Here is a 21,287-nt window from a genome sequence, read left to right on the forward strand (position 1 = left end):
CTATAAAATTTTACCAAAATAAAGTAATAGCATTATATACAGTCAACAAATATAACATAAAATAAAAATTATAAAAAAAAAAGTGAACACTCGTTACGAAATTTTCAAGAGATCATTTCGTGTAAGCTCTGATAAAATAGAAAACGCTTGTACATTTTTTATTTAATAAGATGATATAATATAAAAAATTTTCATACAGAATTTGAAATATTTTATTACCTTAAGTACTTTTATGGCAGTCAACATCCGGCGAATAATTTATACTTTTGCTAATGACCTTTTTCATATGAAGGTAGAATACAAAACCGTGTATAGCAATTTCACTTATATGAACAATTTAATAAAATTAACTAATATCATATGTACAAACGTTTGTAGTAATAAATCGCGATCCCACATTTCTAACACCTAATATATTACCTTAGAATTTAAGTTTATGACATAAAGAAATGATGTTAGGATTAAGACAAATAAACTATAATATTTGTTACGTACGCGCAGCATACTAAAATATAAATGAATATCGCCGGAGCAATATCGTTGTATGGATAAAATATCATATTACGAGTGACATTGCTGACTCCGCGGAACGAACACCAAGCCGTCTGAACCAGAAGATTCCTGATACCACACAAGCTATGGAATGGCATTGCTATCCTAACATCGGGGCAATCATTTAGTCTTAGGTATAGGTTATAAGTTTTTACATGTAAATTTTATTATAATATACATATAAGTTAGTTTTGTAGTTTTGCTGGAACCTCCGGTTGCCGCCCTTTATAATTTATTTCAAAATATTATTTTATTTATCACATCGAAATGTAATTATAGATTATTATATATATTTAAATTTAAAACACTCACCTTATCCAGTTTCGTGTCACAAAAAATACGAAATCGAGTAATTATTCTTTGTTAAATTAAACTTTAATTAGAAAATCATTAAGCATAATTAATGGATAGGATTTTATACTGGAGAGTGCTTTTAAAAAAAAATCGAGCCACTTTTATTACAAAAATACCAAAATGTTTCTTAGCTTAGAGTGAAATAAAAGATAGTCGATTCGAAATAATACATTTTATTCATTTAAATTAAATAAGAGAATTGAAGGGAAATAAATAAAATGGACCAACTTAAATGTTCAACATTGATTTTAATATATGTATATATATATTTAGGTGTGTGTGTGTGTGTGTGTGTGTGTGTGTGTGTGTGAGTATGTGTATGTATATATAGAGACACAAAACTCATTACACAGTAAACTAATCATATGTTGTGAAGTGTGAAAAATATTGATATTTTGGAACAAGCAAGCTCTCCGTATATTCTCCACGTGTGTCATAATTTCATTACTCCATAGCTACTTTTTCAGGCGAAGAGCAAACGTAATTACGAATTTATTAGGAAACTAAGTAATATTTTCTCTTATACTAGACTATTAATCTTATTAGATGTGTATGTAAAATAAATGTGGTGTGATAGAATGAGTAGAAAGCTCTTTGATGGAACATTATTCAAGACACCTATTGTGAAAAAATTTCTTTCGTTTTAAATAATATTTAATAAAATAAAATTAATAATTGATATAAATTCGAGAAAAAATAAATGTTTGAGGAAATATTTAAAATGGTTCAATAGTAATTTCATATCAATTGTATAACTCAAAGATCGTTTGATTATTAAAAAAAAAATTCTATTAAAATCAAAAAGTCTTTATTGTGACTAATAATGTAAATAATATAAGTTGTCATAGCATATAAATAAATATTAGGCTCAATATGAACTATACTTAATTTAAGCTTACATTGGAACCGTCTAGATAAGACGAACTGACACAGAGCGTACTAAAGGTAGCATTTTACAATGTTAGCCAGTACAAATTGTGGCCGCCGGCTATTTGCAGCAGTTCCTACCCTAGTTATACCATGATATAATAAGTTATGTTGTCTCATGCTCACATATAATGCTACATTGTGTAAATACACCAATTCTATACGGATAACTATTCACATTATTAAAGGACATTCATGTTTGAAGTATTAAACATCTTAATATTATTCATTAATTTATTTAAAACTCACCAAACTAAACTTGAGGACAAAAGAAATTTCTGTCTCACTCTTCTAGTTTTTTTACAGAACACAAAGGAACGAACTCATATGTAACGAAGGACACGTCTACATAGTTACAATTTTTTTGGTACACTCTTTGAAACTTTTTTTTCTAATATATACACGAGACAACAAAAAAAACTATTAAAACAGCAAGTTTATATAAAATAATTTACATATCACGATTAATAATAAAAAAAAAATATTCAATACAAGCGCAAAATAGTAATATTTCGACTTTTACTTCCAACTCATCCTAGACAAGTCTTAATCCATTTTTATTTACGTACTCGGATGAGTATTTTCCGCTGACCTAATTTAAGCCCAATATTAGTGAAAAAAAAAATAAGCGGTTTATAAAAACTATTCACTTGATATATTTTTAAATCTTTTCATTGCAAACAGACACATTACATAATGATTCATAAAATTAATATTGCAATTCAATCAGTACGTGGATGTTGTTTATTTGAATAAAACAACAAAATTTCATTGATTGTATTATGCAATCGCAAATGCAAAATCCTGTTTATTAACTACTAAATCAAGGTAAGATTGATCGATTTAAACGGATTTAAATTGATAAAATTGACCAGTGACTGAACAAATGGCCAGTTCTTTATGACTTGAAACAAAAGTACAGATAATAAAATATATAATGCTCTTCTTGTTCTATATTTGAATAACTTCAAAGTTCATATTTAAATAACTTAAGCAACCTTTTTCGTTTGAAAAAGTAAGAATCGTAAGAAGCTTAGTAACTGTGATTCTGATTGTTATGTAAGAAGGTAGATCTACGAACTTTTATTTTACCGAACGCTGCCCCACCGTTGCTTCTTTTTGCTACTTTTTTTTAATTCAATTAAAAGTTACGATATTTTGTTTAATCTTGCATAAATTTGTGTTTTTAACTTCGGTTTTTATTTAAATATATACTGTGTGGATGTTTAATGTAAAACAAAATTCTAGATTATATGAATATTTCCTTTTAGAATCCTTCTAGTTAACTAAATTGTCAACAACATTATATTATCCAATGTTGTTTTGTTATCAGAACATTGTATGATTTTAAAACTCTTTATCATTTGTAATTTGATATTATTAATTATTATATATGTACAAGACTTTTATTGTAACATTTTACAAGTTATTTACAGAAATAAACGTCACCTTTGAAATACATTCCCTTATACACTCTCGTACAACATTAAACTTCTCTCCAAAACTTTCCTAATGCTCGCCTCTTAATTCTTCGATAAACAAACTTACAAGTCAACAACATTACCGTATAAACATACATAAAATATTACTCATTGTCGTATGTAACATTTTAAATATTCATAAGTACAGCGAATATTTTAACACTCACTTCACATCATTTTCCAATGTAATTTTTATTAACTATAATAAATACCTTACAAAGCAACGAAATACGTCGTTTAATGTATTTGAGAGGTGTTTGTAACTAAACATCTTCATATTCTCAATAAAACAAGATTTATAGTTAAAGTTATTATAATCAGATACTAAAAAGCACAGATGAACAAAAGTTCAACGATAATGAACAACCACAGACTGCATAATATAAATGGTATGAAGTGAACTATAATAACAGAGTCTCGGTCAAGAGCTGTGGCTGAGTATAATGAAAATATACGAAGACATTTAATTCTCTGATGAGAATTTAATTATAACGTTATATGAATGTTGCGAAGGTGTATTTAAGTCGTTTATTCAATGGACAAAATTGCGTTGTTCGTCTTAATAACGTTACATCTATTCATAATAATCAATATTGTTATAAAGTAACTTACGTTTAAATTATTTTAATGAGGAATAATCATGTGATTGTGAACTAAAAGTTAGTTCTAGCTGCACTATAAGTTTCAATGCTATGGTCGATGCCAAGTGACACGATTTTAATTATTTATTTAACGAATTCGCCAGCAACTAAATTAGCATCAAGTGTAACTATGCTAATTAACTAGTTGTTTTTGTCTCATTTCTATTATATTGTAGATACATTATATAGTATACTGTTAGTGTATATTTATAAAATGAAGGTAACAAAGAAATGATAAGACTGATTCAAAATATATGCTTAATGAAATATGTGAATAAAATATTATTATATAAATATATCGTAATGTTTCAAAGAAATAATATCAACTTGGGCTTTTATAAAAAATGCATACGAATAAGATATCTCTCAAAGACCATTTTAAAAATATAACCCAAGTGGATTCCCTCCATCCCATAACTGAATTACCGCAAGAATTCCACTGCATTCGCATGAAGAATAAGAAATTTATAGTCACAGGAGCGTCGCTTCTATGTATTATGATTTTATTAAAATATTTTGCTTCGGTTTTTTTTCATATTTAAGTTATAATTAAGCACTGTATTAGTTTGGATTTTTTTATCAATCATTATTACATGTTTACTTCAATTCAAGTTAACAAAACATTACAATTTTTTTTTTGTTATGAAAATCTAAAGCTATGCTATGCTATGCTATAAAAATAATAATATCAAAATTATAATAATAGCTAACGGTAAATATGAATGTAAATAACCTTAGAATAAATTATAATAAAATATAATTTACGACAAACATTACGTAAAAATGAAAATTAAAATTAACAGTTAAAGCCCTTTAGAATTTCATGTCCAAAAGTTAAACGATTTATTATTCCGCTCGCACATAAAAACAAATTATAGGTATAAAAAGTAGGTAAAGTAGGTTTTCGACATAATATATATATACCAAGAAATAAATGTATATACATCATTCTATTACTACGGAAACCGAAGAAATATTGAATTTCCCAGAGCTGATCTCGTTCACGTTCTTTTAACTATTTCAATTTACTTACACTTATATTCTGTGGGTTTCTTTTATGTTAAATATTTATGACTAACATATAAGTGATTGTTATATCGGAGGATTTGTTATTAGAAAAATACAAAAATTATGAAACTATGTTTTTCGTATACACAACGAGACTTCTCCGATTTATTTCACATTAACACGATAATCAGGGTTACTGTAAATTACTCGTAATCGAAACGTCGGGAAAATGTAAAATGACAGAATAAAAATGTGTAGTGTGTATATCCAAAAACATAATTTTGAAAAAAATTTCATTCTTTAGATTACTTTGCACGTAACGATAACAGGAGATCTTCTCTCCTCAAACCTATTCATCGACAATTGACCCAAAAAAACCAGTTAAATGAAATATTTAGTAGAACCATCACCGACTACATAAACACATATAATATAAAGTAAATAAAAAGTCAGTCTGAAGATTTTTAAGAACATAATAATTTTTTTATTCAGGCCACAATAGTTTAATCCTAAATAAGCCTTATAAAATGTTATAGGACCAGTATAAATCCATACATTAGAGTACTGTTCTAAAACAACAACCAAAAGTTATAATTTAACTTTTTTTGTGAATACTTTGAGCATTTTATTCACTATGACCTGACCTTACATAACTGAGATCATTGTCAAATTGAGCAAAACTCAAAAACAAGTTGAATTGACGTGTGTGTGTGGTAGCATCATTAAAACTTTAAAATTTAACCAACAATATACATATGAAACTCATTAAAATTACAAATTCAGCAAACAGTCTGTTAAAATTAAGTTAGTATCTTCGTATAGTTTGTATTTTAATTTTATTAACATCGATCCGCTTCAAGCATACAACTAAGTTATAGTTATATATAGTGTAAAAATATAGCAATTGCTTATAAGTAATTATTGTTTTGTTTCCATTTATATGTATAAATAATTTTTATATATACTTAAGATGTAACGGTTAGCTGTCTGTACGTGGAGATTATGTGAGAAGGAATATTATTCAGACCTAAGAGAAGAAATCAAAACGATAATTGTTAGAATTTTTGACAGTTTATCTATTCGTTGTTGCGTTTGCGTACGCTAATCTAAAATACAGCATTCGATTAAGGTGCGATTTACGTTTATAGATTGCGGTAAACCAGACTTAAGTTTGATGTTAATTTCATATCCCTAACAAATAAAAGAAATTGTGACAGATTAAAGAATTCATATCTTAATATCACGTACAAAAACATTATTCTCAACTATTCTTTTATATCTAAACAAACAAACAGATGTATTAAAAATAAAAAATTTGCTAATAGTCATTAGTCTGAACAAACAGAGTCGATAAAACTAGTTATGAAGTATATTTTTGTTTATTTCATTCCGCTGATCCATTAGTGGATAGCTGATATACGAGTGTAGCCAACTACTCTGCAATATGAATAACAATGTACTTTTCCGAATATTTAATAAAACACGCGAAAACTCTTATAACATTTATTATATATTTTTAAATTTTACTTACTTACCAATCCGGTGACTTCGAACGAATTCGTTCAGCCGGTACTTGAAAGGTAAATTCTATTAATTGAGTCATACTAATTCGTAGCTTAACAAATAAAGAAATTACTATGGAAAAGAATACTTCAATATTATTTAAAATACTGACCTAGACTGAACTTTAGTATGAGTTTTACATTTAGAGTGTGTATGGACTTTGACGTTATTATGCATAACGGTAAGTAAGCAGTTAGTACTCTCACGTCAATTAACGAATTTTCACACATTCTTTTTCTGTGTGAATTTATAAAGAATCTTATATATGAAATAAAATTTAAACTATTTCAGAGAAAATATTTTTTAAAACAGTTACCTATAATACAATCGTCTAAAACAAGCTAATTATATTGCAAAATACGACGTGGTTTCATAAAAAAAAAGGTAATCATTTCTTGATTTAATAGTACGTTATCTAAGATTTTGGGAATACACAGTTAAAATTGAACTATCTTTGTCGGATGTGTTATTCGTTTTTATCGTTATATTTTACATCTTTCCGAACTTTCGATTACTTTACAGCGACCGTCACACAGACGAGATGAAAAATAAAATAAAAAGAGCGCATAGTACCTATACCCGAAAAACATACTTTCATTCTTCGATTATTGCAAACAAAGCGGTCTATTGGTTTATAGATAGATAGATAGTCAATTTATAGATTAATAATTTTCATGGAATAAATAAAATAGCCGTGACAATATTGCTACTTAAAACTGCTGTCACAGCATAACTACTCCACTTACAGATCTTAAGCTACCATAATTAATAATTGCCAATTTAAAATACCACTAATTAAACATATTTTCGGACAAACATGTTTGTTCAGTTTGAAAATTGAATTTCATTTTTTTGTTGCTTGTTTTTCTAATTGCTGAATGATGTTTTCATAAAAAAAATCATATATGAAATTCTATAAGGGAAAATCAAATTCATTGAAACTATTAAATATTTTGTTTATTTTATTAACTGTAGATATATTTTATTAAATGTAAGTAGCCACAACGGCTTATTAATATAAGTTATCAACATAAAACAAAATTATGAGCAACATGCACTACAAGTTGCTTAGTGTCGTACGTATATATATATATATATATATATATATTATTTCATGCACTGAAATAAGCGTTCAGCTTAAGACTATACTCTGCGGAGGTACAATATTCAGAAATATTGCGATAAAAATTATATATAAATTTCAGATAGCATACCAATAAGTGAGTATATACAAAAAATTATTAAAAATTTACGACGATTCACATGATTTGAAGAAAATTTTAACATCATTAATATAATTAAAATAAGTAAAAATGATAATTTTTCGTTTTCTGTATAAGGCATATTCAAAAATTTAAGCGACAAAAACGTCTCGGATATAAAACAGAAATATCAAAGATTCGGGAAATGATCTTGTCAATAAATAATAAAAGGATAAATTAATACCAAATAATTAACACACGCATATATTTTTTTCCTTTTTTTTCATTTATAATACAATACGGAACTAAAAAAATAATTATCTATAAAAATATTAAATATAACTATATATATGACAATATTTATATACCGTCCAATACACACGTAAAAACCACTCGAAATAATACCAAATACAGCCAACGAGATACAGAATCCCTTATTAGATCAGTAAATGTCTTGGGCAAAATGTCAATAAATTGATTAAGCTAAATTGACTGGTCTATACGGTAAAAGAACTTTCGTCTTTTAACCGATAGTTTTATATGAACAATACTATTTTTATTATAAGGAAGTAATTAAGGACCTTCCACATATAGACTTTTTTCTGAAATGTCAACGACATTGCCGTTCAAAAACGGAAACAAAATATATGCTGAGAGTTGTTAATTTTATACAATAACGATTGCTAATATAAGAAGCTCGAGTATGTAAAATTAAATTTCAATGTCTGAAAATAGTTGTTTTTTTTTTTAGAACGTTTTATTACTGAAGTTTATTTTACAACTCCACGTTCCTCCGTCGAGTTCGTAATGCATTTTTAAACTGTACTTTAACAATGTTTTACGGAGCTTCGAATATTAACTAATAACACAACTCTTCGCATCCATCCTTTCTAAAACCGTTAGATATTGAGAATAAAAAACATATCCTTTGAAGTATCCTTTTAAATATAGTAGCGAAATGCATTGAGTGAATTAATACTCAATTAGTATTAAACACTAACAAGTATGCGTCAGTATAAAACAAAGAAAAAGCGATTTTATGTTAAACAATATATAACATAAAATCCAAATAATCGTGGAATATTACCATAATACGACCATTGTAAATGTTTGGTGGAGAACATCACGCTACCCTCATCATAAAATTTTATTTGATACCTCGAAATGTTCTGCAAGATCTCTGCTATACTAAGGAGACATGAGCGAGTTACAAAAACATAAGGATACAGTGTGTAACTCTAATAAAGTGTTTTATGATGGAATATTTAACTTCCCTTTCTTGCAAAATTGTTACTTTGAAACATTAAGCCATGCTGACCCAAATAACGCCTGGGTTAGGACAAAAAAAATGTTGTACTATGAGCGATAAATTTTTTATTATTTCTTCTTTTAGAAGTTAACCGAAAATAAAACGACTTGATCTATATCACAGCGTTTCAGTTAAGCGATATGATTAAAGTCCAGAAATTAAATCCGACGGGATCGAATACAAAAGACTACTAAGAAACTTTTAGAAAAAACTCAATGCATTGAGATGATGAGATGATGAGATGTTTCAATGAAACTCCTATATCTTGAGTATTTACTGACATTTGTATAATCTAATTTATAATTTCAGAACGATTTTACATTTGTCTCTATATAAGTCTTAAAAGCATTCCTCCAAAGTGTAATTTAACACTATTAAAGTTTATACGGCGAATTGCATAAATCATTTTTAATGCTTAAGAATATATTAAATTAATTAAAATAAAAATCACACGCACTACCACGTTTTAGAAACATAAATGATTGATGTTTTTAATTCCTCAATATGTAATATCACTAAATATCAAAATATAACTATGTAATTCAATTAAACAGTATAACTTCAAATAATCGATAAATTATGATCAAAATTGATGTCATTTTTTCATAAAAACTACAAGCGTCTTATACATTTTGTAAAAAATCTTAACCTACATGAAGATGTTTATCATCACATGAACTAATCTTAAAAAGTTATGACGCAATGCAGAGCTTTATCTACTTGACTCTTTTATTAAATTTAAAACACTATAAACTTTATAGAGCTAGCTAGCTAGGAGCTTTTTTAAATATATTTTTCAGATACTCTTACTTTATATTCCAGAATGCTTCACCTGAAATTTCTACAATAAAAACTATAAAAGTTAATAAAAAATTCGTAACCATATTGTGACCATCCAAGCGGAAAACAGAAGCGCTTGTTACAAAAAATATATAAATTCATTCGGTTCATATCGACGTTAGTGATAAAGTTCAATTGTAGAATATTTTTTGGTTGTTGCAACATTTTTTCTTGTAATTATGTACAGTTTTATAATTCATATAATCATTTTAAAATCGAAAAAACGAATCGTTATCCCATTACCCCTATTATTGAGCACGTATTGATTGCTTTTTTAACGATTGTTGAGTGGCTTTACCAATACACTAGTTATGACAAAGTAAGGTTGCCCCAAAAAAATATATTCATAGAACGATTCTAATAAAAGTTCTCTGGAAGTGTTGAAAAATGATACATTATAATTTTAAGTTTTTCAAATCATCTAAACAAAGATCATTTATTTTAATACATATAAATACTATCGGATATAAATTAATTTTTTTATCATATGCTACATATCTGTAACTTGTATAGTTTTATTTTAAAACCTTATCAAACGTATGTATTTTCACATATGGCAACCCTATCTATCTTGATTGTAGAATTGTAAACATGTTATCCGCTTGTCTCTACGTAGATGTAAGCATATATTTTTCTCCCTGTTCCCAGATCGGAACCAGACAAACCACTTTTATGGTTGTTTTACTGTTTTGCAATTTAACTTGTAATATTACACTCGAGGAAAGTAACACGGTTATAAAAGTAAAAGAATAGTTATATATCCGACACTATGTTATATCCACCGTATATCGTTATAATCTGATAAGGGATTGCATTTAAATTTTCTAACAACAATATCTTTAAAAACTTATAAAAGGTTTTAAATTTAGTTATCAATTCAGAATTTATACGTAAATATAAATAATATGATACGTATTTGTAGTACTGGGTAATGCTATATCGTATAGTCACAGTATATTGAAGTCACGATAGAGATTGCTGGAAGCTCCGAGAATCAATCTCCTGTTTTAATTATCGCATCCTGAGTCAGTGGTGTTCACTTCAGTACGTCAAATTACAAACAACAATACGTTGAAATGGATTGAAATCGTTATAAATGTTATCATGACCGAATGAAGTTTTTCACGAGTGAAAGCCTAATAGTAAAGCCAACTTCATGAAAATTGCTTATACAAATATACATACATATCATACATATTTTGAAAATGGAACCAAAATCAAAAATAAGAATGCAAAAGCATTCGTAACAAAAAAAAAAAAACACAGAAATTAGTAATTACAATATAAAAAATATTTTTATTTAAATCAGTTGAACAAATTAATAAAGAAAAGTTCTTTTAATATTAACACAGATTTAACTGTATTTAGGAGGAAAAAATATAAGAAAATAATGTAGATTTTTTTTTATCAAATCGTTTAATTAAATCAAATGAAATGATTACGCTTGCCGAATAGATAAAATTTGAATTATTTGGTTTTATATCACAAAAAAGAAGAGGATTCCGCGTTTACAGCCGTATATTTCATTTAAAGGTTTTATATTCTATAGAGCAGAGACGTTAATTTCAACTTGATAGCACTTGAGTGAGTACGTAAGCTCAGGTCAACTCCGGTCTTGATGGACCGACAGGAAAAAGCAACCCTTTGAAGATACCTTTTTGTACTCCGAGTCAGGTAACGCTGGCAATTCAACCATATTTATTTCTTTATATTCTGTATGAGTGAATAGAATAAACGTTTTTTATTTCGTCTCTTGTAATAAAATAAAAAAACTGTCTAGTACTTTATTTAACCCTTTTTGACATTTAATATATATATATATATATATATATTCATAATGTATACTTGGTTTATTTGAATTATTCATGAGATAGCACTATTTGATATAAGTATATTAATTCGTGAATTTCTCGATGACAAAAAAAAAATTAATAAAGGGCTACTGTCAAAAAACAAAAAGGGTTTGTCATCTATGAATCATTATTTACAAAGCTCATTGGTACCTTGACAGTCGGCATTCTGGTTGACCCCATTTTTATATGACCTGCAATGCAGCAAGCCTACTAAAAGAAACGTTTATTTACCCCGCAATCAAAATTCTAGGCGACTGTTATACGGAACACTTATATGACAAATTATGTCTCTTAATGGTCGTTTAATAAACACTATACGATAAATTTTTCACAACTTAAGATCAATAACAATAAAAATGTTTTTCATTTCTAGGTAAAGTTTATTATCGTTAATTTTATATATCTCGCGACTTTCTTATACCATAAAGCAAATAGTAAATTAACTTGACCTCAGAAAACATCATATAGTTATGTGACAGCGAATGAGGATAAATAAAGTAAACAGTAGGTATTTATTATTATGTTTAATACTTTAAATAACTACAAATAAATGTATATATATGTATATACGGATATAGAAGTGAATCTTAAGTCTTAATTCACAATTTCAGTGTCGGTGATATTTCAAACGTGCCATCATATGCATATAGTTGTAATTAAAATCTGTCTGTTCGTATACCCGGAAATTGTATGCGGCCATATGAACTTCGTCTCAATTAAAGTTTGTTGAAATTTTTATATTAGATAATTTTTTTATATTACTCAAAGTAAAATTAATTAACGATGTTAAAGATGGTTCAGACGATAACGCTTTCATTTGAAGTACTGAGATACTACCTCGCTTATAAAATGAATTTGCAAAAAAAAAATGTTTTAAGTAATATCAGAACGTTTAAAATTAAGTTTCTATATCAGGATACTGATAACTCAGTAACGAAGTAAATTTCATAGTTTAAAAACTGACTTTTTTATTTAAAATTCCTTTTATATTTAATATCGTTTGTGAACTTTCAAAATGCTATTAAAAAGTGTTACATATGAGACGTTAAGAAAGTACTATAATGTAGGCTAAGTGAGTCCAAAGAAATGAACGAAAAGGGACTCCGACAAAGCACTCGTCCAACTTTGGTTATAAACTTTTGACGGCTTCACTGAATAACGTCATCAGCATGCAGGTATTATGCCAGAGTGAAATGCTTAATAGAATTAAATTTTAATTAATAAAAAAAAAATAGCTAAAAACCTTTTTTAAAAAGATATTTATAATAACATTATAGCAAATAATTATTTATATACATATTTTTATATATATATTTTTTAATAATAACTATATTGATATTTATTTTACTATTAGCTACGATAATTATATTATAAATATAGCCCGCTGTAAAATTTGAATCTTCATAAAAATGCTTATAAAATAACTCACCTTTTAGATGAGTGCAAAAATCACGGGCATCACGTACACGTTAGATTCTTTTTTTAAAATTCGAAGCGCGAAGCTGGCTCGTGGCCCGCGTGGTTCGTTCAGTAACGGCGGTAACAGACTGAGCCGTTTGCTCAATGCCCCCTCCGGCGATACACGCCGTCTTCCCTCGAGAGCAGGCCGATTTATCACGCCGTATCTAATCCCGGAACATCCTTACGATTATTATTATTCTTTATTTAATTTCTCATTATTGTAGGGACATTTAATTTTTTTTATCTGTCATTATTATTAATATGATACCGTCAAATCTAATATGATATTTAGTTAAATTTTTTTAATTATTTATTTCATCCAAATTTAAATATTATTGAAACCTTTTATGATAGCAAATTAAAATCACATTCAAATGCTATTAAAAGACGGTGTTTAGAAGATTAATTTAATTGTTGCCAATATTAAAGATTTTCATCCGCTGATATTTTTTTCGTATGTCGTTTATAAAACGACACTGTCAAAGACTGTGTTTTTATTTTACGATGCAGGTCAAAGACCTTGTATTCGTCTGTTTTTCGTGCGTTTCTTTTTGATATAAAATCGGGATTTAAATAAGTAAAAGCTCCTATTAAAGTATATTTATTAACCAGTCTTCACTTAGCTATGGTTAAAAATATTTTTTACAAGTATTTTGCTGTATTTTTATTTTAATTTATTATTAATACCAATTTAAGACTATTTCTATAAATGCTAATACAACTTTTAGCCGAAACCCGCAAATGTCATTGGGTTATATTTGTACGCAAATTTCTAATGGATGAACCCGAATTCGTTATGTGTTTCCATATTCGTATCACTAGCTGTGAACCCTGACTTCGTTCATTCTGTCATTGCAAATCATAAGTATCAACTGCTGAAATTAACCATTTTTAATACAAAATTTAACAAAAAAAAAGACCTAAACTTATTAGTGTTATTAAATCTTAGGATTTATGCATTCATAGTCGTCACAAAATTATAAATATTATCTAAGAATAAAATTTAAGATCCGAATACGAATCAACTTTATTCAATACTAAAGAAAGTTTTAAATACTTTAAAAATTTAATATGAATTCATAAATGAGAATTTTTTCTTTGCGTATTTTTATTTTATGATCTTTGTTAACATGGTTGAAATTTAAAACCACAGGCCATTAGACCATTCAATTTAAAATGACACCTCGACTTTCAGTTGCCTCGCCACGGATAACGCAATGAAAAATAATATTTCTAACATGCAATTTATTTTAAATCATGTTATTAGCAATTTTTATTTTAAAGATTAATTTTATAAAAATATAAATCAACATTAATTCGCTTATAGTTAACGCCGTGTTCAACAAATCAAAACGAATCTCGTTCAACTTTTTTAATCTATATTAAATTCGTCACAAAAATTATTTGTCAAAAAAGTAAATTTTTATATATCATAGAATATTAATATTTTTTATATAACGTAGAATATCAAAGAAAATTGTCATTAATAATCAAAGTATCAAACAGTGAAAATTTCAAACGGCATCGCAATGAACGTTAAAATGATTTACCTTTCGACATGGGTCAAAGAAATTGCTGGTTACAATCGGAGATTACACGGCTATCGTCCGCGCCATTTTGATTATCAAGACACAAGCTTCCTTGTTTTGAAAGACTTATACACTTAACAGATGCCTGTGTCCTGAACACGGGTTTACAACGACAAACTAAATACAGAAAATATCGAATTTTTAATTATTATTTTTTTATAATATGGCCTTCATCCGTGCAAAGACGTGCACAGTATATTCTGCCAGTGTCGTGTAGAATGGAGGAGACATGATCCGGGATTAACTTTTGAATGAAATAAAATTTAACAGTCTCTACTGAAGTCACAATTAGGAACTACATATGCTGGTAGATCTAAAACAAGAGTTTTTAATTTACAAGTCCTCGTGAATAATAGTATCAACGTATATGACTGTCAAACTGCAACTGTTTAGTTTGACGTAACAAACACATGATAAAGTAGTGTAGGATTAAAAAAATGTATTTTATAAAAATATAATACTTATTATAATGAAAAAATATTGCAGGGTATGGCTTTAAGAAAATCTATAAAGAGAAAAGACACCTGGCTTACTTTATAAAATCTAGTGTTTCTTTGTAGATTCGCATCACGTCTTCCGTAAAATATATGTAAATTAGAGCGCACCGACCATCTTTGTTGAGCCTCTGTAATTCACTGATTTATTGGCGGTTGCAGTGCAGAATATACTTGTGTATTATATTAACAACGGACTTCATCGTGTGCAATGAGCATTACCTGTAACAGTATTATGCAATGCGAGACATTAGGTTTTTTGTTTTTTTTTTTTTTGCTGGAAATTAAGTAACATTTGTGTTAATTAACATAAATGATATAAAATAAAATACCATTTTATATATAGAATATAAACCGTTCGATTAAGTTTTTTTATAATGATTTTACGTAAGGAACGATATTGGCGTTAAAAAATCACGATTCTTCTGAATATAATTTCAATTATAAGGATAAAAAAAGTTTTAAAACTTAAGAAAATATAATAATTATTTAATATATACTTGAAGAAACAACTGAGATCCAAAATTAATTATACTTGAACGTGATTAAAATAAAACTATCAGAAAGCAAAGTAATAACGGAGATGGATTTACTTACTTTCATGAATATTCTAAGAAGATCTTTCGTTTGGTGATGCTGCGTGCATTTTATAAATAGATACCTATTGCTTATTTTTGTTCTACTATCAACATTTTCATAATAACAAAATATGTACATACATATGTGGAAATACGTTGTTCATATAAAAAAAAACAGTAATAGTAGTAAAATCGAGAACTGTTTCAATAATATTATATTTCGGTAAAATTTCACGTTCAACAAAACGTAACTTAAATGAAACGAATATTTTACGGATTAACAACGCGTTTCTTATTATTGTAAGCTAAATATACCGACGTTTAGGTTACTTTTCGGCAGCCGTGATCACGGGCAGACGAGATGTGAATGAAACGTCAGGAGTATGGAGTTTTTTAAAAACATAAAGCACGCGTAGTAAATGAGAAAAATATTTGTTTCATTTAAGCGAATAACAGTCGAAAATCTTAGATCTCATGAAAACGCAACTTGTCCGCCGGAGCCGAATTTGGATTTTTTAAAGTTCATGATTTTTATAGAGTTGTTGAATGCTTTACATGTGTACAACCTCTTGGAAGTTTTATAAAAATACTTATAATACATGAATCTGGTAAGAAAACTTTAAGAATATTCCAATAAACTGAAATATACAAACTAACGTTGTCTTATTGAATTAAATTTTTTAATTTAGAAACAAATGAAATCCCTATTTCAAAAGAATGGAGAACAATTAAATGTAATTGATTTGATTTACTTTTGCAAATATCATGATGGAACTGGTTTTTATCGCTCGAGATTTCCGGAACCCTTTTTGGACAGTTTAGATTTAATCTGCTTTCGTTATTACATTGTGTCATAATTGACAATTAATCAAGTTGACGTAACATAATGACGTATCATGTATTTCAATATATATATAAACTTATACGTCGTCGTTATTGTTTCATTTCTTTTAAAGAAAATATCCATTCGAGTGAGATCTGACCTATAATTAAAGTCTTGAAGACGCAAAAAAATAAAAATTATTACTAAAATATATTGAAGCAAAATATTTACCCAAAATAATTTTATTATAACAGCTAATACTCCTTACGCTTTTACTTAGATATTATAAAATCTTCGTCATTTCGACTAAAGCTATTTAATGTCATTTTAAGATTTCAACCAACAGTCACCTACACTGAATTTGACAAGGAGTCTATTTTCATGTCAATCGAAAGGTCTTAGCGTTGTACACAAGCAATTTCACCAAAAGTCCCAAGAACAGGCATTGTTGATCTTCGATCATCTAAATTTAAAAGTTGATCTACATCGTGATGCGAGATTCAGCGGCCATTTGTTAAAACGATTGATTTTTTTTTTTTAACATAAAGGCAGCGGTCACAATAACTTCTGTACCGTAACGTCACGCTCCGAATTCGTTTATAACGTCCCTAACGTGTTATACCATTTTTATTGACCATTCTCTCAAAATGGATTATCATCCGATGTAAGAAACATGATTTTAATTTATAACAGTTCAGAAACTATGACTTAGCGTGTTATACGTACTTATATTTTAATGACTTTCTAAAAATACCGTTAAATTTATGAATATATATTTTATCAAAAATAAATTAATTGTAATATTTTTAAGTTGCCTTCAAAATTTATTTAAATGAAATCACATAGATATACCTTATATTGCATACATTCCATTCGACAGTTCAACTGACAAAAGGCATTCATCAGATTATTCTGTCATTACAGATATGAATTATGACATAACAGTTCGTGAATTCTATCATCTGATACGAATTCTGTCACTTGTAAATGCAACGCGATACTGTGAAATAAGACATAATGTCTTTTATAAACATTAAATGTTACACTTCCGCGTCTAAGCTAATTTTCGAGATCCTGCAGTTTGTACTATAAATTTTATCAATCCTAACAATAGGTGAACTATATTTTTTCTATTATTTTATCATGTTTTTCTAAATATACATTTACTTTAGATTATACTGTTTTTGGTTTTAAAGAACATTTATTGATGCTCTTTGTTTTGTTGTTTTTCGTTCCATAGTAAAAACTTAACTTTTTTTTTTTTTATTATGACATTACTAACGCGTAGATTTAAGCACCTATTTTCTTAATTCATTTATGAAAATTTTAATCGTGTATTAAAATTGAATAGAAAATGTAAATTGTATATTAAAATTAAATACATTTTGTTATTTTCCAAAATAATATTCTACAGTATTCAAATTTATTTAAAAGGAGGTTTAAAATGTGAAAATTATAAATACATGTGAATTAAATGCAAGGTACTTGTATGAAATGTAGCAGAATAACTTTTACATTTATAATACATATTTGGTAAGAAATTTAAAATCACGAGCAAAATTAACCAGGTTTTTATATTAAGTATTTTTTTTTTTAGAAAGTTTTTTATTTAATTTAATTTCAGTACGTACGATAATATTCTTTTTCCCTTTTCACTACAAGTCAATCAGTTAAAAGTTCGTTATGAAACCAGCTTTTTATATATTTTTCTCTTTCCTTTTGATAAACAATGACAGATTCGTGATAACTAAATATAAAATGCTTTTACCGTTCCGACGTCCATCTTTTGCCGTTTTTATGTAATAAAAAAAAAACACTTTTCTCCATAAACTATGTGAAAATCAAAACGTATCCGATGATACTATAAAGTTTAAGCAAACAAAACTTTTTTTACACAAAATCCCCATCATTATGTAAATGTGTAACACTTAAAGTTTTTATACATAAGAAACATTCCAAAGCCATTATTTTTTTATCTAAACTTCTATATACGATAATCTCCGAAACTACTGAACAGATTTACATCTAGAATGTGGTAAATATATATTTTTTTCTTATTATCGATATAAAATAAACTTAAATATAACAGACTAAATCTTTAATGAAATAACACACAAAATTTTCCAGATTGTATCTGCTTGAGTTGGATATGACGAAAGAGCCTCACACGTGCAATTTATCCATCAACCCATTACAGCAGGCTCCGGCTCAAACAAAACAACTCCACACGTTACTTTTTAATATTACAACAATCAACGACCCGACATTAAAAGTCCAATCAATCGTATGAAATATTCCAAAACACAATAGCTTGATGCAAATTAGGTAATCATCAATATTGCTCAACATGATCGAGTGAAGCAAAAGACATAATAACAATTGGCTCTATCCCAATCATTATGTACAAATCTTTTGATATATTACCCAATAAAGAATTAATGCCTCGATGTGTTATTATTCCATTGCACTATTTTTAAGTTTAATTCCATTGTACATTGAAGTAGTGACTTAAAAATTTTCTAGTATATTTTTATACACCAGTTACACAACTTTCAGTTTATATTGAGATTAAAATAAATTAAAAAAAGATGTCGCCACTCACAAATAAAACGCTACTGTCATCGAAACTTAATAAATGTCAATGTCAGATTAAAAATTAAAGCGCGAATTAACTTATATTAACTCATCGCAACAATTGAACAACAATATAAATTTGATTCTGCCGGTTGTGACTGTTGAATTTTTAACTTATTCAGTATATCGAATTATTTTGTACGTTAATTTAAATAAAGACATTTTTAATAATGACTTTTGTGTCTCTTAATATGAATTCTAAAACCTGGATATCGAGGAAATAGGAACGTTATCTTCGTGACAAATCTTGAAGCTTAGTCAAAGCTGAAGTAATTTAAAAACTTTCTCACATTTATAGCATATTTTATAGCCAACATAATTCACTGAGTTTTCATAATGTTGAAGTACCTGAGAACTGTGAATCGAAATTTATATAAGAAGCAGACCATACTTACTACTGTAAGTTCAGTTTTGATTTTTATTTATCCCTAATAATTCTTAATAGATTAAAATTTTAGTTTGTTTAGTTCAAACATCTGTACCGATTATGATAAAATACAGAAAAAGTAGCGAAGGATACATGTACTTACGAGAATACGGTTTTAAAAGAAGCTAAAAATTACTTCCTATCCGAGTTAAGGCCAAATACGTATTCAATATTTTTATTAAGAAAAAAAAATATATTTATTATCATTCACATAAATGTACATTGGATAAAAATAAATCAACCAAAAGTCTATCACAATTTTAAATAATTTTAACGGACAACATCAAAACTTTATCTATGTTACTAACATTTATATAATTTTTAAATTGGAAATTCGTTCTTAATTATCGTAATATGACACGTCTAACGTATTCTGTGACGTTATTTGAAATATGTGTTAGTTGAACTATATCCACTATAGAACGACACTGAGCTGGTCTTGCGGTGAGGACAAAATTGATCAGTACTTACCTGTAGTATTATATAGTGCATAACTGGAATGTGTGACTTATACTTATTTTTCAATGCTTGTATTTACAAAAAGTTTATATTTTATCTATGGTAAATGTTAATTAATAAAAGTATATCAGTATATCTTTGTTATAAAGTATCTATCATAAATTCTTTCACATTAATTAATAATATATACATTCTAGCTTCCAAACTCAGTTATAAATATAAAGCACAGTACAAATTACTTCAATGCTTGAAATACATTCCGCGGGACATCAAAGCAAATACCTATTCCGACCTAAATTAAATTCGTGGCTTTGTTACATTTAACGCCGCTGTAAAACGGACAGAGAATTCTGAATTAAAACATACATGAAAGCGCATCTCTGTTAAAACATTCTAGTATTGTACAGATGAATTCATTTGCACTAGGAGATAGTGGAGACAAAAGAAAGAATCCTATGTATGTCCACAGCCTTAAAACATCCAATTACAACTATAGCCCTTATAATCATACTGTTAAAGTTGCTTATTATTTGACCATTTCACACAGTGATATTATACGCCCTGACAAACACAGTTTTGCACTGGAAAGTTGAATGCATTGCAATAAATTAACATAAATGTGTGGGTTTAAAAGATGTTTTTGAATGTTATCTCTTGTTATCATATTTTTATAACCGCAAATGTAAGTTTGTCGACCTGAACCAGTGTGTCAAAGGGACTTTCTCTGGGACGAATTAAGTACAATATACATACATACGTAAGTAATTATAAATGCAATGTGTGGACAACTCATTACAAGGTGATTTGTCTGGTCTCATATTGTGTTTGTATCCGGGTCAAGATGAAATTACAATTTCGATCTGTCTCCAAACTAAAATATCACAATAATTACTGTTAAAAGTATTGCTCTTAATTACTATAACAAATTAATATTTAGCAATAAAAAAAATCGACCATCATTCTTATATTCTTTAAATAAATATTTCATATTACTAATCACTGTTTTCTCAGTGAATATAACGTTTATATAAAGAGACCGTAAATGAAATAAGCCTTAAAACAGTTCTAACGTAAAATAAATAAGTATGTAAT

The 21,287-nt window shown here is 27.6% G+C and overlaps 1 protein-coding gene across 1 annotated transcript in view; it reads right to left on the bottom strand.

Moving 5' to 3' along the window:
* The window catches only part of LOC116769416 (uncharacterized), a 27,201-nt gene extending 11,756 nt beyond the window's left edge, over nt 1-15,445 (bottom strand). The window contains exons 1-2 of the mRNA XM_032660498.2: nt 15,314-15,445; nt 13,160-13,355 (exon numbers count right to left, since the gene is read on the bottom strand). The gene's annotated coding sequence lies outside the window, so the exon portion shown is untranslated. The remainder of the gene's footprint in view (nt 1-13,159; nt 13,356-15,313) is intronic.
* Between the last annotated feature and the right edge of the window lie 5,842 nt (nt 15,446-21,287).

Source organism: Danaus plexippus, chromosome 14 (genome assembly GCF_018135715.1).
Source record: "Danaus plexippus chromosome 14, MEX_DaPlex, whole genome shotgun sequence".
In the NCBI taxonomy this organism is placed as follows: domain Eukaryota; kingdom Metazoa; phylum Arthropoda; class Insecta; order Lepidoptera; family Nymphalidae; genus Danaus; species Danaus plexippus.